We start from the raw sequence: 7,435 nt of genomic DNA, 5'->3' as shown, positions 1-7,435 counted from the left end.
ATGACATTAGCCTTGCCTGGAGTATATTCGATACTCGGATTGTACTCTTGAATCATTTCGACCCATCGAGTCTGCCTGAGGTTGAGGTTGGGCTGAGTGAAGATATACTTGAGACTCTTGTGATCGGTGAAAATGTCCACTTGTCTTCCCAACAAGAGATGTCTCCACGTAATCAATGCATGGACAACTGCCGCCAACTCAAGATCGTGAGTGGGGTAGTTCTTCTCGTTGGGCTTCAACTGCCGAGAGGTATAAGCCACAACTTTCTTCTCTTGCATTAACACAGCACCGAGACCTTGGAGAGAAGCATCACAGAAAACTTCATACGGCTTGGATTCATCAGGAGGAGTCAAGACAGGAGCTGTGACTAGTTTCTCTTTGAGAGTGTTGAAAGCAACATCACACTCAGGAGACCAGACATACTTCACATGCTTCTGTAGGAGGTTGGAAAGAGGCTTTGCAATCTTGGAGAAATTCTCAACGAATCTTCGGCAATAGCTTGCAAGACCAAGAAAACTGCGGAGCTGCTTGACATTTTGAGGAGGTTCCCAATCCAGAACTGCGGACACCTTCTCGGGGTTAACAGCGATGCCCTTGGCAGAGATGATGTGGCCAAGGAAAAGGACTTCATCAAGCCAAAACTCACATTTAGAGAACTTCGCATAGAATTGATACTCTCTGAGCTTGTCGAGCACCAATCGCAAATGTTTGGCATGATCCTGCTTATTCTTGGAGAAGACCAAGATATCATCGAGATACACCAGAACGAATTCATTGGTATAGGGGTTGAAGATGAAATTCATCATCCGAGAGAACACCGGAGGAGCATTGACAAGGCCGAAAGACACTACTGTATATTCATAAGAACCAAAGCTTGTTCTGAATGCTGTCTTGGGAATATCTTCTTCACGAATGCGAATCTGATGATAACCCATACGAAGGTCAAGCTTCGAGAATACTTTAGCACCTTTGAGTTGCTCAAATAGCTCATTGATGTTGGGAAGTGGATACTTGTTCTTGATTGTCTTCTTGTTCAATGGACGGTAGTCGACACAAAGTCGGTCCGTGCCATCCTTCTTCTTGACAAAAAGAACACCACAACCCCATGGAGAAGAACTCGGTCTGATCAAACCCAGACGTTCTTGTTCATCGAGCTGTTTCTTCAATTCCTTCAGCTCGTTTGGTCCAAGCTTGTATGGACGTTGCAAACGGGTTCAGTACCAGGCTCTAGTTCGATAACGAACTCAACTGGCCGATGAGGAGGCATACCCGGAAGCTCTTCTGGAAAGACATCTTGATACTCGCAAACGACTGGAATTTGAGAGATGGCATTTAATTCGCCCTTCTCATTGAGAGAGAAAAACCGAATGGTTTCATCACGAGCGGCATAGATAATCACATCCTCAGACGAGTGTGTCAATTGAATTTCCCTGGCAGCACAATCAAGTTGAGCCTTGTGCTTAGAAAGCCAGTCCATCCCGAGAATAAGATCAATATCCGAGTCACCAAGAACAATTGGAGAAGACTGGAATTTATAGTCGCCTATCTTGATGGAAACATTCGGGACCATCGAGTTGGCTCTCATTGCCTTCCCCGGAGAAATAACACCCAATGGCTTATCCAGATAAGACCAGGAAAACTCATGCTTGGCAAAAAACGGTCTTGACATGAAACAAAGCGATGCACCAGTATCAAAAAGAACTTTTGCAGGAATATCATTAACAGGAAGATTACCCATTATCACATCAGTAGATTCCTCCGCTTGAGCTGCATTCATCATGTTCACCTTTGCAGACTTTGGATTATGCTTGACCACTGCATTGCTGGAAGATCTGACAGGAGGAGGAGGAGGAAGACGCCTCTGGTTGAAGCACTTGTTAGCATAGTGACCTTTCTGCTGAGATTTGTTGCAAGTCACCTCTGAGAGTGGACGGTGATAAGGAGCATTGGACTTTGGAGCTTGATTCTGAGATTTGTTCTGATAGCCAGAGTTGGAAGAGTTTGAAGAACCATGGCCACCTTTGTTCTTCTGCTGGTAAGGCTGACGAAACGGAGGAGGAGGAGGCAACCAGAACTTCTGTTGCTTAGCTGTCACAAGTGAGGAAGAAGAAGACTGAACTGCGTCTCTGACTCTCTTCTTAGAAGCCTCACACTTGAGCTGAGCAGCCTCTTGCTTCAGTGCCATATTGTAGAATTGATCAAAGTGAGTAGGCTCAACAAGAACGAGAGCTAACTGCAGATCCTCTTTAAGGCCACCTCTGAAGTGATAGATCATACTCTTCTCATCAGGAACGTCTTGTTTAGCGAAGCGAGCAAGTTTCTGAAACTGAATGTTGTATTGATACACAGACATGTTTCCTTGCTTGAGATTGCGAAACTCCTCACGCTTGCTCTCAACAACACTTTGTGGAATGTGGTGCGCTTTGAAGTCCCGACAGAAGTCAGTCCAAGTGATCACACGACCTCCTCTGGAATCTTTGTATTGTTGATACCAATCAGCAGCTTGGTCCTTGAGCTGGAAAGAAGCGAACTTGACGTAGTCCTCAGGCCTGACATTGCTACATTCAAAATGCTTGTTGATGTCCACGAGCCAATCATCGGCATCCGTGGCCTCGGCACAGTAGCTGAAAGACTTGGGCTGATTTGCGAGAAACTGGTTGAGAGTGGCAAAGTGAAACTGATTGTTGCCTTGACCTTGATTGCCTTGATTGCCTTGCCCTTGAGTACGTTCTTGCAAGAGTTGCAGAATCATCTGAGCATTGGCATTGGTGGCTGCCATGATTGCTTGCCATGCCTCCGGAGGTGGAGGTGGTGGCGGAGGGTTCGCTTGACTCCCTTCAACGCGATCCGGACTCTGACGCGTTGGCGGAGCCATCCTGAAGAGGGTGACATCCGTTAGCATCTTGATAGACAAATAGATAAGTAGAATCAACAGATAGAAATTGCAACATATAGTCTTCACAATAAACATTCGAACGAAGATGAACGAATGAATTCCGTAGTAAATCATCATACTTCCATAAGTTGAGAAGCCACTTGAAAAAGATATGGAAAGAACATAGAATTCGAAGCAACTCGAATACCACAATACAAAATAAAACAAAGTATTGGCTTGCAAAATAAGCCGGAACAAACATATGATAGATATTTCGTCCGAAGTTTTCGTGGTGGGGCCCACACGGGCTCAATTGTACAGCACCATCATGTACAAGGCTGTGCACATGACATACGAAGCGTCCCCGAGTCGGCAAAGCCATGGACTCTTTAAGACACAACGAGACCACTGTAAAATCAACCGTGGAAAGGCGGACCACTAGACGTCGAACCCCAATCTCATATCATGCGTCTGTCGGAAAGATATCCTAAGGCTACTAGAATTCCCACTTATAAACTCCCCAAACTTTCTGGTTATGCAATCTGGTGTGGGGGATACAGGGGACACAAAATATATCACCCAAACTAACAATCCCTAGATCCAGCTGTATCCATCCGTCAACACATAACCAAGAAACCTTCGGAAATCGTTTACCTCAACCTTCGAAAAACATCCGTTATACAAGTTATGGCAATACTCCCGAACTTCCGCCCCAGTACTGGGTGGCGTCGAGGTGATCTCACCAACAACTGCATAAAAGAGATTTCGATGTCGGCGAAACTCAGGTATTCCAGAACTGCAACGATAAAATTGTGACGACAACACCTCGGAGCTCAACTCCCCGGGACACTGCCACACCCCTAAATGTCAGGAGGCACCAAGAACAATGTTCTCGTCACAAATCCATCGGAACGATTCCAAGATACCCGCGTGATCCTAAAAAAATTTTAGTGAAATTTGAGGAGAGAGTAGTCAAAACTTCTACGTCAGGGGACCTCACCAGTGCGACGAAGGGACTGAGGAGTAAAAAGAATCCTACTCTCCGATATATATAATCCTAAGACTCAAAACATTTTTATTCTAGACTCAACAACGCCAGCGATTCAATCAAGCAGGGGGCTCCTAAGTCGGGGATGGCTCTGATTACCAACTTGTAACGCCCACGATGCGGCTATATCTCCCGCGTGTCGAGGCACGACTTAGAGGCATAACCGCATAGTGGTTTTGTCGCAAGAAGGGTCATCTTCACACAATCCCATGTAATGAACAAGAATGGGATAAAGAGTTGGCTTACAATCGCCACTTCACACAATACATAAATATCATCATACATCATCCAAAATACAAGCATATAGACCGACTACGGTCAAAATCCAGATGAAAATAAGATAACCCCAAATGCTAGATCCCCGATCGTCCCAACTGGGCTCCACTACTGATCATCAGGAAAAGACACATAGTAACGACCACGTTCCTCGTCGAACTCCCACTTGAGATCGACGCCATCGTCTGCACTGGCATCGTCGGCACCTGCAACTGTTTTGGTAGAATCTGTGAGTCACGGGGACCCAGCAATCTCACACCCGCGAGATCAAGACTATTTAAGCTGGTATGAAAGGATGGTGTAAAGAGGTGGAGCTGCAGCGGCTAAAGCATATATGGTGGCTAATTTGCACAAAAGAGAACGAGAAGAGAAGCAACGGAACGGACGTCATCTAGCAATGACCAAGAAGTGATCCTGAACACCTACTTACGTCATACATAACACAGACCGTGTTCACTTCCCGGACTCCGCCGAGAAGAGACCATCACGGATACACACGCAGTTGATGTATTTTACTTGGGTCAAGTGACAAGTTATCTACACCCGGACATTAACAAATTCCCATCTGCCTCATAACCGCGGGCACGGCTTTCGAAAGATAATACCCTGCAGGGGTGTCCCAACTTAGCCCATCATAAGCTCTCACGGTCAACGAAGGATAAACCTTCTCCCGGAAAGACCCGATCAGTCTCGGAATCCCGGTTTACAAGACATCTCGACAATGGTAAAACAAGACCAGCAAAGCCGCCCGAATGTGCCGACAAATCCCGATAGGAGTTGCACATATCTCGTTCTCAGAGCACACCGGATAAGCGAAGCGTACAGGTACCAACATAACCCAAGTTGCCAAGGGACGGTCCCGCACGGTGCTCTAGTTTGGACCAGCACTCAGAGGAACACTGGCCCGGGGGTTAAAATAAGATGACCCTCGGGCTCGCGAAAACCCGGGGGAAAAGGCTTAGGCGGCAAATGGTAAAACCAAAGTTGGGCCTTGCTGGAGGAGTTTTATTCAAGGCGAACTGTCAAGGGGGTCCCATAAATCACCCGACCGTGTAAGGAACGCAAACTCAAGGAACATAATCCCGGTATAACAGTAACTAGGGCGGCAAGAGTGGAACAAAACACCAAGCATAAGGCCGAGCCTTCCACCCTTTACCAAAATATATAGATGCATTAATTAAATAAGAGATATTGTGATATCCCAACATATCCATGTTCTGACATGGAACAAACTTCAACTTCACCTGCAACTAGCAACGCTATAAGAGGGGCTGAGCAAAAGCGGTAACATAGCCAAACAACGGTTTGCTAGGACAGGATGGTTAGAGGCTGACATGGCTAAAATGGGAGACATGATATAGCAAGTGATAGGTAGCGAGCATGGCAATAGAGCGAACAACTAGCATAGCGAAGATAGAAGTGATATCGAGGGGTGATCATCTTGCCTGCAAGGTTCTCAGAGTTGTCGAAAGCTTGATCCTCGTACGCGTACTCGACAGGTTCCTCGTTCACGAACTCGTCTCCCGGCTCTACCCAAGACAAGAACACAAACAAACGGAACCACAATCAACAACGAGAAATGCGCAAGCAACATGATGCAAAACATGTATGATATGCGAGATATGGTATGCGATGCATATGCGTGCTCCGGAAGGAAAATGATGAACATGGCAGTAACTTTGCAAACCAAGCATGCCACTGGAAAGATGAGGTAATTTCGGTCGAAATCGATATAAAGATCACCGGAATCGGATGCACGGTTTGCAAATGGCAAGCAAAACAAGAATGACACGAATCTGCGATAAACAGCAAGATAGCACTTAAAATGCATCAAACAACAATGCTACAGCATCCCAACATAGCAACAAAGCACATGACAGTAAACTACAGGAGATGCTTGACAAAAGATGAACACTGAGCTACTGCTAGTTCACAACATATCAAGCTCAAACAAGCATGGCAAAAGTGCAAAAGATTACAGGTTCACAGACTTGGTGAAAAACTGGACATGGCAGAAAACAGCATCAGGTAGCAATGTTCAGAGCGCGAAATCAACATGCTACAGGAACTTAATATAGCAAAACAAGGCATGATAGTGTTCTACTAAATGCACATGACAAAAGTCCCTTATTGACCATAAGCCAAAAAGGACCAGAAGATATGATGGCAAGCATGTAAACATAGCAAGTTTCGTTATCAGGTTCCAGACTTAGCAGAAAACAGAGCATGGCAGAAATACTAATATGTAGGCCTCTTTGTGAGCTTGATGCACTCACTACAGAGCAATGCATGACAAGCCGAGCATACCTACAGTAATATGGCATGTTTATGAAGCTATCCATGGTAAGAACAATTGCATAGCATGTATGGATCAACTACAATAAGCTTGGCAAAAATGCATATCATGTTAAGAATCTGCCAGAAATATTTTATAGCAACAGTAGAGCAAGATTGCGTCATGCTATGGCACTCCATAATTGCAAACAATTGCAGGAATGGATCAATTACAACTATAGCTACAAAACATCCTTACTGAACATCTCCAAAATATGCATGGATCTCTCTGTAGCATCAAGTTTACATGGCAACAAAATTACAGCAGACAAGGACTTAGAGAAATCACCAAGTCCCTGAAATCAGAAATATTACGGGGCCTACTTTGCATGCTTGTGCTAGTCACCACAGAGATCACAAAATTACATGGACTACATCACTGGAAAGATGGCATGGCATACTTCAAAACACATGTAGAGATCATGCTCAAAAGATGCACAGATTAAATGATACAAAAATGACAAATCTCCAAGTTCTGATAAGAACCAGAGAATAACAGCAACTAGCCCTCTTCCAACAGAGATTTGAGCATCAATATGACCTCTAATGAACATGGTGCAATTGAACAAAATGAAGAGAATCACGAGAAGAACAATTTGACATATTACACGCGCGAATCAGAGCAACATGCACAAAGTTATAGCATCGGGAACAGAGGCACATGCTGATAAAAATTAAGGACTTAGAAAATAAAAAGGAGCTCGGGGAAAGAAGTCAACGGGTCTACCGATCCAGATCTGGCCGGGGATCGCTCACCGGCGACGGGGAAGGAAGGAGAGGAGGCGCGGCTTCCGGAGGGAGAAGAGGACGGCGGGGCCGGCGGCGTCGGAGGAGGACGGCGGCGATGCGGGGCCCGGCGGGCGGCGGCCGGAGACGAGCAAGGCGGCGGCGGTCGGCGCGCG

This window comes from Triticum aestivum, chromosome 2D (assembly GCF_018294505.1).
Source record: "Triticum aestivum cultivar Chinese Spring chromosome 2D, IWGSC CS RefSeq v2.1, whole genome shotgun sequence".
Classification (NCBI taxonomy): Eukaryota; Viridiplantae; Streptophyta; class Magnoliopsida; order Poales; family Poaceae; genus Triticum; species Triticum aestivum.
The sequence above is the reverse complement of the archived record's forward strand: the minus strand, read 5'-3'. Positions refer to the sequence as shown.